We start from the raw sequence: 17,570 nt of genomic DNA, 5'->3' as shown, positions 1-17,570 counted from the left end.
GTCTGGCTTCCCCCCACCCAGCTCAGACCCTCCCAGGGTCGTGTGATGTCAGTAGAATACATCAGGGTACAAGCCACGCAGTCCCTGATGCTACCTTGGGGGCAGAGCCGCAGCAAACAGAGAGGTCCCGAGGAGGCAGCCAAGCAGACAGGCCTCCACGCTGACACAGGGCAGCACAGTGAAGGCAGTGGACGTGCCCCGGGGCTTGGGAAGGGGCATGGTCCCAGCCTTCAGAGGCAGGAACACGGAGGAGGGGTCTGCCATGTGCAGGCTCTGCTCAGAGTTGAATGTGCAGATTCTAACCAGCAGAGTTGGGGGGAGTTTCATGGACATAAAGTCTCCTTGATGTGGAGAGGACATGACGATGCCACCCACAGAGTAAGCCCTCGGCCTCCCCCTCAGCAGGCAGGAGGGCACAGAATGAGGACTCAGGGGCTCTGCCGCTCTCTGAGCAAGTAGATTCCTTTTTTCCAGCTTCGAATCCCGGCTGGGACCACCCATCAAAAGTTTGTAAAGGGGACTCAGGGGCAAAATACAGGTTATAACTAGAGATCAATAATTTGTAAGTTAATGTACTTACAGAACACACAACTCACCAGAAGCCCCCTCTTCTCATCCATTTTGGCTGCTCACCATGGTTAGGCTCTGACCTCAAAGCAGCAACACAAGGCAGGCGTGGCATCGAGAAGCCAGGTTTTAAACAGACATGTGCCAAATTTAATCATTTGACATTTTAAAGTAATGCAAAGCAGCCCTAGAAGATGTCCTGGTACTAGCAGAGTATTGGATCAAATGTCACATGTGTGACACAAGAGCTACAGCTAAAAGTCATGTCTAGACCACTGGGGAAGAACAACAGAATCTCATTCCCATCAGGAATCTGCTCTCATTTAAAGGCTTTCTACCCCCACACGTCTCTTCACCTTCCCCGCCCTTTATAACCTTTTGCCGTTGTCACGTCCAAACAGCAAACAGGGTCTTGAGACAACAACATGTACAGCATGTGCACAACATGAGTATCTGGTCACTACTAGGTTGATAAAATAAAATCCCACTTACAGCCCAGGGGAGGCGCGATGTGTGAGTGTGTGAGTAATCACATGTGCATGTGTGTTGTGTGTGTGTGTGTGCGCGCGTGTGTGTGTGTGATGGGCAATCTCCCCTCATCCTGTATTAGAGAAGATGAATCATTTGTAGAAACAGACAAATGTGTTAATTGCAGGATGAACAGCTCTGGGCGCTGTGGGTCCGTCAGCCTCAGATTATACATCATAAAGGAGATCTTGGTAAAGAGTGAGTTCCCCACAGTGACATCTCATTAATTCAGCCTTGGCAGGAAACAAGGAAACCTAATTTTTCCAGATAACTTCAGTTACACCTGTAATCACTCAAAATTACAAATTAGCATTTTATCAGAAACATTTGTATCCTTAACCAAAGTATTCCAAACACAATTTACTTTGCCTTTGGTAACTCGGGGTCTGCCCTGTGGAAGAGCAGTCATTTTACGGGCTGTGAGGGGGATAACGTCAGCAGTAAGTGTGACCATTTGGCCCCTACAGAAAATGGCTCCGGGTCACTGCGTCTTTTGGCCTTGCATCTACAGTGTGGCTGGTGTGATTTACGAAGGCCCATGGGGATCGATTATAGCAAAATGACCAAAGTTAACATCATCATAATCAATTGAAATGCTCTGGTTGAGCTGACACATAATCGATTGCATTGTAATCTGCCTAGTTAGAGTCTGCAGAAGGGGGAGAGAGGGCTGGAGCCGGGGCTCAGGGAAGCAGGGACACACACACATCTTGCAGCCCCAGGGAGTTGGGTGTCAGGGCCCAGTGCACCCTGGACAGCGCAGGTCTGTGTCGTGGGGCTGATCTTCAAGCTCTGGCAGAGTTTACATACCACAGCCCTCGAGACCCTCCAGCCTCTTAGAGTTACTGGTTGGCTTTTACCCCACCGTGTTCCATGTAGGATTTGAGGTCACAACCACTCATCGCCTGTGCTTGGACCCCTTGCCCACCAGGCAAGCCTCTGCCCGCCACCTGCGGCTTGCCAGGGGAGGAGTGCCTGCAGCAGGTGGGAAACACCAGCACTGTGCACTGCTCTGCTTCTGTAAGTCTCCAGGAAGTGGCTAATTGACTTGATCCTCTGGCCCCTGTTTCCCCTCAATTAAACTGAAGCCCAGAGGCTGCAAAGCTGAGGCCCGAACCCTGGCTCACGGTGACTGTCATCTAGCGGACACTGCAAGCTGTGAGAACAGTGACAAGTCACTGCTACCGATAACAGTAAAAACACAAAAGTTTGCAATTTTTTTAATTAAACAAAAGTTAAATTTTTTTTGTAAATTAGAGTGGATTATAAATATTTCGCTGGTTGTTTTACATAAATTGTCTCATTTGGTGTCCACATCAACCCAAGGAGGTAGCAATTAATAATACCCCCATTTTACAGGTGAATAAACTGAGGCCTTGGGCAGTTAAAGATCACACTGATGTATTTGAGAGCTATAGAGCCTAAGCTTTTCACCACTTTGCTGTCTGTCTCCTCATGAACCTATCGTCCCACCATGTCTGTCACATCACTTGCATTTTCGTTCAGGAGAGAGGGATAGAGTGACAGCTGGCCCACTGGACCTTCCCTGCAACCTGAATATCACAGACTAGCAAAGACTTTTAAATGTCTGGTTTCATTACTTACTTACAAAATGTTTTCATGATTATTACATTAAAAATCATCTGAAGAATTTCTTTTCATCTGTAGCCCAGACACCAGCCGTCCCCTCTTCCACCACACGCTGTGGCAGATCCTGCAGGGGCAGGTCAGCTAGGAGCGGCATGTGGCTGCTAGGAGCAAACTGGTGTCAACAAGAGAGCATTTTGTTTCTCTCTCATGGAAACGAGGGCAGAGCCGGGCTGGGAGCTCCGCTGTGTCCTCTGGGTGCTTCCATCTTCCTGCTCTGCCTTCCTCAGCATGTGGCTGGCTCATGAAGGTCATGGCATCCCTGTCAGAAGGAAGGAGGAAAGACAGAGCAGGCAGAAAGGACACACACTCCTTCTGAAGGAGTTGTTTGTCGGGGTCCAGGCCGAAACACAAAACACCCGGAAACCACCCGAGGTGTATGAAACAAAAGGAGATTGACACAGGGAGTTGGAAGGTGGAAAGAGGGAAAAGAGACAACATGGATGCCCAGGTAATGGTGACACCATAACTGCAGGAAGCAGCATTGATGCCTAGGGCTGGGGGACAAAAGAGAAGAGGTGATGTGGCCACAGCTAGTTGCTCAGAAAAGGGCTACGCTGTACCTCCAAGGGAGCAGCACGGCTGACACCGGGGGGGCGCCCAAAGACGCAGAGGCTGTGGCTGTCCTCCGCTGCAGAGCAATGCGGGTTCTCTGCAAGCATCTCTTAGTACATCCATGACTGAAAATTCTGTGTAGTTCAGGGAAAATTACAGCAACCCAGTAAAGTCAGAACCACTGAGGGTTCAGACACTTCAATAGTGAGGTTTCTCCCTTGCTGCAGCAAGCTAAATTGCCATTTATTTGGCAATTGATGTGTTCCTGGTGGTCTTAGGTTGGTGGGCTTCAACAAGTGAAGGTTTCACCATGATTCAGCTGAGACCCTCAGTCCTGCAGACCAGGTCCCTGACTTGATGATCGCATGCACATCTGAGACCCCTTGAGTCACCATCTCTCTTTTTGAGGCCACCTGCCTGTGATGACAAGGTAATGTGAGTCTGAGCTCCAAGTATTTCACTAAGCCCTTCAGTGAATTGAGTGTTGGTTGTCTGTCAGAGGAAGTCTACAGGGAAAGGGCAGATGTAGGTCCAATGAGTCCCTCCTCAAGCCAGTGCCAAGGGCTACGTCTGCTCTCCTCTATAGATGTCCATCTGTCTGCTCACAGATGGACAACACTCAAGACATGGACAAACAGAAAATAGGAGGGTCCTCGGCTCCCAGTTGATGACAGCTGGCTCTGGGTGAGATTCTGGAGACAGGAGATTGCAGACGCGTCATTCTACCAACCACTCCAGCTCTTGGGGATCATTTCAGTCCAAATCTGAACCCCTAGTTGGCTAAACACCCACTTACTCCACATCTCCACATTACAAGTCTAACTTATGTAACTGGTGTTATTTCCCTAAGGACATTTCAAAGTGACGGTGGCCACTTTGGCAACTTTTGACATAGACAGGATGATTATTTTGATAGGCATCTGAAAACAAACAGAAAAAAGAATCCTGAATATCCAACGGTTCATATTTTTTACTTGACGTGAGAAGACCTCTAAATTCAATTCAAGTTCTAAAATTTTCTACCTAGAATATTTCCCAAATCCCAGTCTGAAAGGAAAAAGTTCAGTGATAAATTCAGATTTGTGCTCAGTGTGTACACTCCAGGCTTTTCCGTCATCCTCCAACCAGTCCATCTGTGGCAGAGCCAGGAGACGCAAAGCCTTGGATGAGAAAAGCTAATTGGCATGAGCTTAAAAGAGATACAGGGCTAATAAATCCTTAAAAACACAAACAAAGCAGAAAATCTTCTAACAGGGACACTTGTTAATATTGCAAACAAAAGAATAACTGGAAATTAATTGTCCCATCCTAGCCATAAGGAAACAGGAACTAGAAAGTTCTGAGGTATTCCTAAGGGACTCCAAGGAAGACTGTAGCCAGCTCCCTCTCATCTTCTTTTTCCCCTCTTTTCCCTTTTTCTCCATCTCTTAAAAGCCTGGAGATTGATTGCAATCGATCATACTTTCTAAAAATGTCCACTGCAATATTTCTAGTTTCACAGGTTTTTCTTGAATCTCCTACTCTTCTAATAAGAGCTGGAGTTTATGTCCAGGCCCCTTGAACTTGAGTGGGCCTCTGTAATGATTCAATTAGCAGAATGTGGTAGAAGTGATGCTGCACGACTTCTGGAGTTAGGTTAGGACAGGCAATCGAGCTTCCATGTAGCCAATCACCACACTGTAAGGAAGCCCAGCCAAACCCATGCAGAAAGCCCACATGGAGGGGCCCATGTGAAGAGGAACTACCAGACATGTGTAGCTTGAGCCTCCAGGTGATTCTGGCCCCCATCTGTGTTCCAAGTGTGGCCCCAGGCATCATGGAACAGAGACAAACCATTCTGCTGTGCTTTGTCCAAATTTCTGATCCATAGCACATGTGAAAATAAGTGATTTTTGTATGCCACCAAGCTTTGAGGTGATTTGTTACACAACCATAGAAGTTGAAACATCAAGTAACCACAAAAATGTTCTGTCATTATGTCCATACTGCAGAACTAACAAGCCTAGACAAACAGACCTAACACAAAAGAAAAATAAATCAGATTATAAGTCTCTTAAAATCCATGGGAGATACTGTCTTAATTGGTTAGAGAGAGCTTATGTAAGTTTAAAAGAAGATAATTCAAGAACTTCCAAAAGAAAAAGAAAAAAATTAACCTTCTGATTATGTGTTGACTTTTAAATTTTTTCAAAGGGAAAAAGTTTCACTGTGATATTCATTAATGACCTTGGTTACCAGGTTACAACATAAGAAGAAAAGCAGATAATTCACAGCTTTTAGCTTTTAAATATGGCTGGGAAATTCTTTTAAAGTCATTTTATAAATACAGAGGTATATAATTGGAACAAAAAATTCATGCAATGTTTTTGATAGATTGTCTGCAGACAAATGAAAGTGAGTTAGTAATTTTGATTTAAAACATCTAATTTCTGCTTCCACGTAGGATGTAGAAAGCTGCAAAGAACAATGAGAAAAATCTGGATAGTCTACAAAAACTGTCATTTTTCTTGAGTCTATCGGAGATGTGAGGTTGCAAGGCAACCAAATAAGCTGAATTCCAAAGAGGGAGCAGAACCTCTGAGGAGAGATGTGCTCTCTTGGTGGAACACGGGAGAAACATGTGGCCACCAGGACGTATAAAGACATCATCTAACATTTTAGCAAATCATTACAGGTCCAGTGTGGGCCAGGACGTAAGTGGGATGAGGAATCCAGACTTGGAGGAGTTTGCACTCACTCGCAAGATCTTTGAGTGCTCCCAAGAAAAATATTAGGAGCAAGGCAGGAGACCAGGGAGAGTGTCCCTCGGTGGCACAGGCATGTGGGTATACAGACCAGCTGCTGTTGAAGGACAGGCACAAAGCTCCACCACCTCCCCGGATCCATCCCTCCTATGAAGCAAAAGCCTAAGACACTGAGGGAGGGGAACCAAATCCTCCTACCCACAGGGTATGGGGGAAAATGCATTGCTTCTGAAGAAAGAGTAGAAGCAAAACTCATCTGCCTCTGGAGATGGGTAGGAAGCCTCTTGCCCCAAGGACACAGAGAAAGATCCACTGCTACTGTGAGAGGGGTAGAAGCAGAAACTTCCTACTTCTGGGGGAAAGGCAAGAAACCAGGATGGGCCCAGGATCTGATACCAATATCAAGCAGAGGTCTGCTACCAGTGGTGGGGAAGAGCATGAAATTCCTGTCCAAAACCAACCACCGACACAAGGCAGAACTGAGTTGTCATGGGAAGGAGCGGCAGGACTGCTGAGAAAGCCCATGCTGAGGGTTAGGATCTATCAAGGAATGTGGCTGTGTTAGCGCTGCTTAAATATCTACGATAGATAGGTAGTCACAGGTTAGCATAAGTTAGCATAAGGGAAGCCATCTTGTAGAAGGGAACCATGTTGGAGCTATAAATAACCCTGATCCACAAGACACCCCTTTGTTGAGTCTGCAATGCTTTAGTTTACACATAGCCTGCATAAGTCCACACCTGCTTGTGAGCAATATGCATGCTCTGCTACTTTCTCAGCCTAGCTTATACATAGACCTCCCTATTGTGATAAGACAGTAACTTTTTGTTCGTTAAGTTTTCCTAGGAACGTAATGACCTTCAGAAAGGAGGCCCTATGCTGGTATCCATCGCCAGTGACAAGAAAAAGGGATGATCCAGTGCCTCAAGGACTACAACACCAGATGGTCACATTCCGAACCGCCCCCAATCACGTGCCTTTTCAGCTCGTTTGCCCTATATAACTGCCTCAAAAGTTTGTAGTTTTAAGATGGTTCTTTATGGACACTAGTCCGCCATATTCCCCCTTGCTAGCAAGCTGTAACAATAAAAGACCCTTTCTCTCCTACCACCTTGCCTCTAGACTGTTGGCTTGTCTCTGCGGTGAGTAGAGGACCCCTATTTGGTGGTGACAGCTGGACCAGGACAACAGAGGAACCCCCCCCCCACCATCAGCCTAGTGTTGAGGAACAAGTAATGGCACTCTACGCCTGAAAGAGAGGCAAGAGTATAGAAAGAGCCCCTCCTTTAGCAGGAACAGTTAAAGGTGAAGGAGTATCAGGAACACTGAGAAAAACCATCTGGCACCCAGTCCCCACTGTAAGCACAAGGTAAAAGCATCCTATATTTAGAGGAACTGGAAGCCTTAGCTGCACTGAGGTTAGCAACAGCAACAACAAAACCCAAATCCAGTTGGACTCCTAACTCAATTGACCCAGCCTCGCATACTAAAATCCAGACAGAAGAGGCACGCTAATTTGCAGGTGTAAATATAATTTACCTCAGTCTATAGTGTTCTTCTACATACAATGCCTGGCATTCAATCAAAAAAATACAATTGTAAAAAAAAGTAAGAGAAAACAACCTAGAGATAAAGCAATCAACAGAAATAGATTCCATGACCCAGAAGTTGGAACTATCACATAGGGATTTTAAAATAACTATAATTAATATGTTAATGCAGCCAGAGGAAAAGAGGGCAATAAGCATGAACAGATGGGGAATTTCACCAGCAAGATGAAACTATAAGGAGGAGTAAAATAGAAATGCTAGAAATAAAATATGTGATATCATAGATGAAGAATTCTTGTGACAGGCACATAAGCAGAATGAATATAGCTTGGAAAATCAACAAACTTGAAGAAAGGTCAAAAGAAATGATGTGAACTGAAACACAAAGAGAAAAAAGCGGTGAAAGTAAATCAGAGCATTTGAGAGCTGTAAGACATCATTATATGGTCTAACACACATGTAACTGGAGTCACAGGAGAAGAGAGAGAATTGGAAACTAATATGAAGAGAAGAAATATTTGAAGGAGATAATAGTCAAGTATTTTCAAAAATAATAGACATTCAACTACAGATCCAAAAATTCAGAGCACTCCAAGCAGAATAAATACCAAAAAGAAAAAGAAAAAAACACCAACACATCAGCAGAAAAATCTACACACACACCTATACACATCCTAGTCAAACTGCCCAAAGCTGAAGATGAAGAGAAAAGCTTGAAGACAGCCAGAAAAAAAAGGGAACATTATACACAGAAGAGCAAAGATAAGAATTTCAGAACACTTCTGATCAGAAACTATACAAGCCAAAAGACAATGGGGTGGCATCTTTAAAGTGCTGAAAGGAAAAAAAAACCTGTCAACTCAGAATTCTACACTCAGTGAAAATATCTTCCAAAATTAAGGTATAATAAAGACATTTTCAAACAAACAAAAGTTGAGAAATTCATTGACAGCAGACCTGCATTACAAGGAATGTTAGAGAAAGTTCATCAAACAGGAGTGTTTGATGGTCACCCCAAGGAGGGTGAGATGGACCCCTTCCCATTGGAATAGTTGAGATGTTGAGACTGATAACACCACACACACCAAGAAGATATGGAAGGATTTATTACTCATGGGATTTTCTGGGGAGAGAAGGGAGGGCGCAAGCCAGCCCAAATGGCAAGAGTAAAGGAGGGTCAGTGACTTTGACTTTTATTGTGGCTAGCAGGGGGAGGGGGGTGCTGAGGAAAGGGTTCAGGCACTCAGGCTAGGGTTTGTGTGGTTTGAACTTCCTATTTGCACCACCAGAAGGAGTGTGCAGTTTTTCTTATCAGCTCTCTTATTGGCTTTTGCCCCAGATGTGGGGCAAAAAGGGAAGAAGGAGGAGCGGGGCTTGAAAGCTGTAAATTATCCAACATCAAAAATGGAATCTTACTCTTTATTACATGGAGTAGGGTAGCAGATGTAAACTTGGATCTACACAGAGAAATGAAGAGCATCAGAAACGGCAAAAATGGAGGTAAATATAAAAGACTTTTTAATTTTTAATCACAATAAAAGATAATTCACAGCTTCTGGTTGCAGACAAAATGGAGCAACCACATTGCATCTTATTCCTCCCACTGTTTGCAACCAAAACTCTGTGCAAAATACATAAAGCAACCATCAGAAGACTCTGAGAGGTGGAGAAGAGAAGGTGGATTGGCCAGGGAACTTAGAACTTGAGGAACAATCAGGTGGTGAGTTGTGATTTTTTTCCCTTTTTTTGGCCTCCTGTATATCCTTGACTGAGCACTAGAGAGGCCCACAACCCAGAAATGCCAATAAGCACAGACCAAAAAGAAAGTTCCAAGAAAAGCTTGTTCTCTCTGGCCAAAAGCCTTGATAAAGGGCAGCACTGCAGGATGGAACCCACTCTACTCCAGATGAATACCTCAAGAAAAAGCTACCCCAACCCTCCCCGACCACCTAACACTGCAGCTGCAAAGTCCGCAAGCAGAGCCCTGTCAACCCTCCCTGCCCTACACTGATGAGAAGGCACCCTTCCTCCTCCCAACGAGGAGTATAGCCATGGGGACTGTAGGCAGAGACCATCCTTGCCCTGCACTAATAAGAAGGAGATCCCCCTCCTCCACACTGGGACTTTGGGCAGACTTTGAGGTGAACCCTATCAATCATTCTGATCCTGCACTAACATGAGCAGAGGTGGCACACTTCCTCCTCCATATCTAGTACTGCAGAGACTATGGAGGGATCCCTGTCTACCATTCTTGCCCTGCACTAAGTAAATATCAGCAAAGAGGTGGTGCTCCTCCCCCCACCCACTGATGCGTTAGCTGCAGAGACCATGACCATCCCCACCACACATTTAGCAAACAGCAACAAAGAGGCAGCACTCCCTCCCTTCCCAATCAGGGAGTGGGGATGAGGATTACAGAGAGAGAAGAACTGGAGACAGGAGACTTTAAATCTGAAGTCCTGGGCAGACCCCTGTGTGAAGTCCTGGGCAGACCCCCAAGCAGCCCATGCATGACCGACCAGAATCAACACATCGAAAGATTGGAGAACTGAACTACAGTGTCAAATACTGCTCTTATGTCAGATTGGCCTCTGGGCAGCACACAAGACCTGCCTCTGGGCAGACCAGAATAGCACTGCAAACTAAAGTAGCATTTGAATCACAGCCCACAAAAAAGTTCTAGAACGTGCACTCTGAACCTAAACAGTTTGAATGACTGCTGAAAGAAGATTTAAATAGAAACCAGAATTTCATAATATGACACTCAAAATGTCCTAGGCACACTCCACAATTACTCATCATACTAAGATCAGGAGAATCTCAACTTGAATGAGAAAAGAAAATCAGCAGATATCAACACCAAGATGATACAGATGCTATAATCATCTGACAAAGATTTTAAAGGAGCTATCATAAAAACATTCCAAAAAGTGAATATTAACACTCTGGAAAAAAGAGAAAAAATAGAAACTTTAAGCAAAGAAAAAGAAGACTTAAGAAGAACCCAATAAAAAATTGAGAACTGAAGGACCAGCCCCGTGGCCTAGTGGTTAAGTTCAGCGCTCTCCCCTTTGGTGGCCTGGATTTGGTTCCTGAGTGCGGACCTACACCACTCATCGGCAGCCATGCCGCGGCAGTGACCCACATACAAAACAGAGGAGGACTGGCACAGATGTCAGCTCAGGGAAAATCTTTCTCAAGCAAATGAGGAATATCGGCAACAGATGTTAGCTTAGGGTGAATCTTCCTCAGGAAAAAAAACTGAGAATTGAAAAACAGGATAAATGAAATGAAAAAACTCACTGAATGGGTTAAATAGCAGATGGAGATGACATTAGAAAGAATCAATGAGACTGAAGATAAAAAAATAAAAGTTATCCAATCTGAACAGAGAGAGAATAGATTTTTAAAAGGAACAGAATCTCAGAAACATGTGGGACGATAACAACAACAACAAAAATCTAACATTAATGTCAACAGAGACCTAGCAGGAGAGCACAAAGAGTGTGGTGCTGAAAAAATATTTAAAGAAATAATGACTGAAAACTTACTGAATTTGGCAAAAGACATAAACTTACAGATTCAAGAAGTCAAGCAAATCCCAAAGAGGATAAACTCAAAGAAATCCATGCCTAGATCTATCATAATCAAACTTCTAAAAACAAAGAAAAAATCTTGAAAGCAGCCAGAAAAAAAAATAATGTATTACCTATAGCAGTAAACTATTCAGCATATTTCTCATTAGAAATCATGAAGGCCAGAAGGAAGTGGCATAACATTTTTCAAGTGCTGAAAGAAAAAAGCTGTCATTCAGAATTATATATTCAGCAAAACTATCTTTCAGAGATGAAGGTGAAATAAAGGTATTCTCAGATGAAGGAAATCTAAGAAAATTGGTTGTCAGCAGACCTGCTCTACAAAAAAAAAAAAATCCTAAAGGAATTTCTTCAGACAGAAAGAAAATGACAGAAGGAAACTTGGAACATTAAAGAATGAGGAAGAGCAACAGAAAGAGTGTATCAGTTTTCTATTCCTATATAAATTTGGAAAGCTTAAAACAGCACACATGGATCTGAGGCTGGGATGGCTTAACTCAGCTCTCTGTTTCAGGGTCCCACCAGGCTGCAATTCAATTGTCAGTGGACCTGTGTTCCTTTCTGGGTCTTGGGGTCTTCTTCCAAGTTCAGATGGTTGTTGGAAGAATTCAATTCCTTGCAGTTGTAGGATTGAGGCCCTCAGCTCCTACAGGCCACCCACAGTTCCCTGCTATGTGGGCCCCCATAGGCAGTGCATAACATAGTAGCTGGCTGCTTCAAGGACTCCTGTGATTAGGTTACACCCATCTGCAACAAGGCAATGTGAGTCAGTGCTCCACATCTGTCAGGGTGGTGTTAACAAAACCCAACAGGGAACTGAACATGCACCCCAACCTGGACCTGCACATTACACCCTAACAGAAGAAGGATTTTAAAAGAAGAGAAAAAGATCAAACAGGTCTCACAATGCAATACCCAAAATGTGCAGGATACAATAGAAAATCACCCATCACACCAAGAACTAGGGCAATCACACTTTGAATGAGTAAAGATAATCAAAAGGTGCCAACACTGAGATGACTCAGATGTTGGAATTATCTGACAAGGATTTTGAAGCAGCAATCATAAAAATGCTTCAGCAAGCAATTATGAACACTTTCTTAAAACAAATAAAAAAATCTAAGCAAATAAAATAGAAGATATAAAAAAGAACCAAAGGGAAACTATATAACTAAAGGACAATAATTAACATTAAAAACTCACTGGACAGGCTCAGTATTAAGTAGATTGTAGATGACAGAGGAAAGAATCAGTGAACTCAAAGAGAGATCAATAGAAATTTCCAATCTGAACAACAGAGAGAAGAAAGAGAAGGAGAAGAAGAGTGCATCAGGAACCTGTGGGACAATAACAAAAAATCTAAAATTTGTATCATTGGAGTCTCAGAAAAAAAAATTTGAAGAAAAATGTCTGAAAATCATTTTTTAAAAATTCATCTAATCTAAAAGCAGGCAAGAAAAGATGAGAAAGAGGAAAAGGAACAGATGGAACAAATAGAAAACAACTAACAAGGTGGTAGATTTAAATCCAACCAGATCACTAGTGACATTAAATGTAAATGGTCTAAAATCCCCAATTGAAAGGAAGATTGCCAGATTAGATGAAAAAACAAGACCCAGTATATGCCGTCTGGAAGAAATTCAGTTTAAATATAAAGATATAGATAGGTTACAAAAGTAAAAGGATGGAAAAATATATACCAAGCAAACACTAGCAAAGTAAAAGTGGGGGTGATTATACTAATATCAGACAAAGTAGACTTCTGAACAAGGAATATTACCAGGGATAAAGAGAGACATTACATGATAATAAAGGGGTCAATTCATCAAGAAGGTATGACAGGTTCCTCCAAAAATTAAACATAGAATTACCATATGATCCGGCAATCCCACTTCTGGGTATATACCCAAAATAATTGAAAGCAGGTACTCAAACAGATATTTGTATACCAATGTTCACAGTGGCATTATTCACAAAAGTCAAAAGGTGGAAACAACCAATATTTCCATCAACAGATGAATGGATAAATAAAGTGTGATCTATACATTCAATGGAATATTATTCAGTCTTAAAAGGAAGGAAAGACTGACACATGCTACAATGCAGATGAACCTTAAAGACATTATGTTGAGTATGATGAGTGATACAGAAGGACAAATATTGTATGATTCCACTTATATGAGGCAGCTAGAGTAGTCAAATTCAGAGACAGAAAATAGAATGGTGATGGCCAGGGGCTGAGGGGAGTTGTTTAATGGGTGCAGTTTCAGTTTGGGAATATGAAGAAGTTCTGGAGATGGATTGTGGTGAGAGCTGCATAACACTGTGAATGCACTTAAGGCCACTGAGCTGTACACTTAAAATGGCTAAAATGGTAAATTTTCTGCTATGAATATTTTACCACAACTGAAAAAACAAGAAGACATCACAATTCTAACAACAGAACGCCTAAAAACAGAGTTTCAAAATACATAAGCAAAAAATGATAGAACTGAAAAGAGAAATACACAAATATACCATTACAGTTGGGGACTACAACACTCCTCTGTCAGTAATTGATAAAATAAGTGGATAGAATATTGGCAAGTATATAGAAATCCTGAAAAATACTATCAACCAACTTGACCTAATTGACATTTATAAAACACGTTACCTGAAACAGTAGAAGACACATTCTTTATAAGTGCACATATAACATTCATCATGACAGACCATATTTCTTGTGTGTGTGTGTGAGGAAGATTAGCCCTGAGCTAACATCCGTTGCCAATCCTCCTCTTTTTGCTGAGGAAAACTGGCCCTGGGCTAACATCTGTGCCCGCCTTCCTCTACTTTATATGGGAGGCTGCCACAGCACGGCTTGATAAGTGGTGTATAGGTCCGTGCCCAGGATCCGAACCTGTGAACCCCAAACCGCCGAAGCGAAGCATGCCAACTTAACAACTATATCACCAGGCCAGCCCCAATAGACCATATTTCGAGCCATAAAGCAAAGCAACAAATTTAAAAGAATTAAAATAACACAAATTTTATTCTCTGATCGCAATGAAATTCAACTAGAAATTACAAAAATATATCTTGAAAATTCCCATTTATTTGGAAATTAACCAGTACATTTAAAAATAACACTTGGGTCAAAGAGGAAGTCAAAAGAAACATTATAAAATATTTTTAATTATACACAACAGATTTTGTGAGATGTACTCAAAGCTTAGGGGGAAATTCATAGCATTAACTCCTTATATTAGAAAATGAGAAATGTCTCAAATCAATGACCCAAACTTCCACCTTAAGAAACTAGAAAAAAAGCGGGGGGAGTATTGCTCGTGTTTGAGAAATTTCTACGTAGAGGTTAAAATCACAGCCTGGCTATTAGCAGGGCCATTTTTCTCTTTCTCAGCATGAACTCACACTTGGTGCCACATTTCTTTTGCCGTGAAATGAGTTCTTTGATCACAAGCAATCTCGTGTGAAGCAGTGAATAAAGCTAGAGAAGGCAAATCCATATCCTGAATACCAGTGAAGATAAATCAATGTCCCCTCCATGACGGAAGGGGTCCAATGGAATCAATATCTTCGTGTTTATATTTTTGTACACTAGAATGTAAGCTCCATGAAAGGAGAAACTTGTTTACTGTTATGTCTCCAGTACTTAGAGAGGTGCATGCCACATATTAGGGGCTCAGTATTTATTTGCTGAAGGAAGAAATACACTTAAGTGTTTTATAGCACAAACAATTTGCAGGGACTTTTCTTCTGTTTCTTGGGTTATGCTATCTTCAGGATGGGCTCTTCATCTTTCTTTTGAAAACTGTGTTCCTTCCTTTTTCCTTTCTTTTGTGGTCTCTCATTCCCTCTGCTATAGTATGTATATACAGTTGCCATGTCATTTCTTTTTTAAAAACAGCTTTATTGAGATGTAATTTATATATCATAAAGTTCACAAGCTTAAAGTGTAACTTGCTTTTTTCACTTAACTCAGTGTTTTTTGAGGTTTATCCATGTTGTAGTATATATCAGTACTTCATTTCTAGTATATATCAGTACTTCATTTCTTTTTATGACAAAATAATATTCCATTGTATGGATATGCCACTTTTTGTTTATGTATTATCCATCAGTTGACAGACATTTGGATCGTTCCCACTTTTTGACTATTATGAATAATGCTATGAACAAGTTTTTGTGTGTACACACATTTTCATTTTTCTTGAGCATACATCTAAGAGAAGAATTCCTGAATCACATGATACCTCTATGTTTAAAATTTTTAGGGGGGCAGTCCAAGCTGGCAGTGTAGGAAGATCTTGAACTCATCCTCTCCCACAGACACACAAAATCTACAGCTACATATGGACCAATTACCACTAAAAAAAAACCTGATAACTAGCTTAACATCTCCCCCACAACAAGGGATAAAAGGGCCATATCATCTGGCCTTGGTGGCCAGAGAGGCTTGCATTCCTAGGCCCCGTTGGACTGTAACAATTGGAAAGATAGTTCTTGGAAGGCTACCACAACCAGAGCACTGCACAGACAGCAGACTGAAACACCCAGTTTGCCTGTACAAAAGGGCCATTTACTTGTCCTGGACTCTCAACCTGAGGGATAGGCTTCAGATTGTCACACGTCTAGAAGCTACAGAGGTGCTCTCAGGGAATGTAGGCAGAGAAACACTACCCTTGCATCCTCCCTTGGCCTTGCCATAGCTCTTGCTACTTCTCAGAAAGGAGCTTATACACAAAACTGAGTTTTGCAACTGTTGCCCAGGGGACAACTCCAGATCACCTGGTCTGGAGGTGAGCAGGGTTGAAGATTTTAAGGGATACGCAAAATAAAAAGATGTAAAATCTGACATCAAAAACATAAAAAGTGGGAGGGAGTAAAAATGTAGAAGTTTTGGAATGCATTCAAACCCAAGTTTCTATCAACTTAAAATAGACTATTACATATATATGCTTTTATATGTGAACCTCATAGTAACCACAAAGCACAAAACTATAGGAGATACACAAAAGACAACGAGAAAGGAATCTAAATATAACACTAAAGACAGTCATCAAACCACAAGGGAAGAGAGCAAGAGAAAAAAGAGAGAAAAACTACAATAACAACCAGAAAATAATTAACAAAATGGCAATAAGTATGTACCTATCAGTAATTACTTTAAATGTAAATGGACTAAATTCTCCAATCAAAACATAAAGAGTGGTTGAATGGATAAGAAAACAAGACTCATCTATATTTTGCCTACAACAAACCCATTTCAGATATAAGGACACACACAGACTGAAAGTGAAGGGACAGAAAAAGATATTCCATGCAAACAGAAATGAAAAGAAAGCTGATGTAGCTATACTCACATCAGCAAAAGAGAGTTTAAAACAAAGACTGTAATAAAAGACAAAGGAGGACATTACCTAATGATAAAGGGATCAATCCACAAAGAGAATATAATATTTGTAAATATTTATGTACCCAACATAGGAGCACCTAAATATATAAAGCAAACATTAACAGACCTAAAGGGAGATATGGACAGCAATATAATAATGGTAGGGGACTTTAATACCCCACTTACATCAATGAATAGGTCATCCAGACAGAAAATCGATACGGAAACATCAGCCTTAAATGACACATTAGACCAGATGGACTTAATAGGTATACACAGAACATTCCATCCCAAAACAGCAGAATACACATTCTTCTCAAGTGTCCATGGAACATTCTCCAGGATAGATCACATGTTAGGCCACAAAACAAGTCTCAATAAATTTAAGAAGACTGAGGGGCCGGCCCAGTGGCCTAGTGGTTAAGTGCGTGCATTCCACTGCTGGCGGCCCAGGTTCAGATCCCAGGTGTGCACTGATGCACTGCTTGTCAGGCCATGCTGTGGTGGCGTCCCATATAAAGTGGAGGAAGATGGGCACAGATGTTAGCCCAGGGCCAGTCTTCCTCAGCAAAAAGAGGAAGATTGGCGTGGATGTTAGCTCAGGGCTGATCTTCCTCACAAAAAAAAATTTAAGAAGACTGAAATCATATCAAGCATCTTTTCTGACCACAGTGGTATGAAACTAGAAATCAATTACAAGAACACTGGAAAAATCACAAATATGTGGAGATTAAAAAACATGCTACTGAACAACCAATGGGTCAACAAAGAAATCAAAGGGGAAATCAAAAACTACCTTGAGACAAATGAAAATGGAAATACTACATTCCAAAATCTATTGGATGCAGCAAAAGCAGTTGTAAGAGGGAAGTTCACAGCAATATAGGCCCATCTCAAGAAACAAGAGGGGCCAGCCCAGCGGCGTAGTGGTTAAATGCACTTGCTCTGCTTCGGCAGCCCAGGGTTTGCAGGTTTGGGTCCCAGGTGT

Source organism: Ceratotherium simum, chromosome 3, assembly GCF_057802395.1.
Source record: "Ceratotherium simum simum isolate JZ-2026a chromosome 3, ASM5780239v1, whole genome shotgun sequence".
Lineage (NCBI taxonomy): Eukaryota > Metazoa > Chordata > Mammalia > Perissodactyla > Rhinocerotidae > Ceratotherium > Ceratotherium simum.
The sequence above is the reverse complement of the archived record's forward strand: the minus strand, read 5'-3'. Positions refer to the sequence as shown.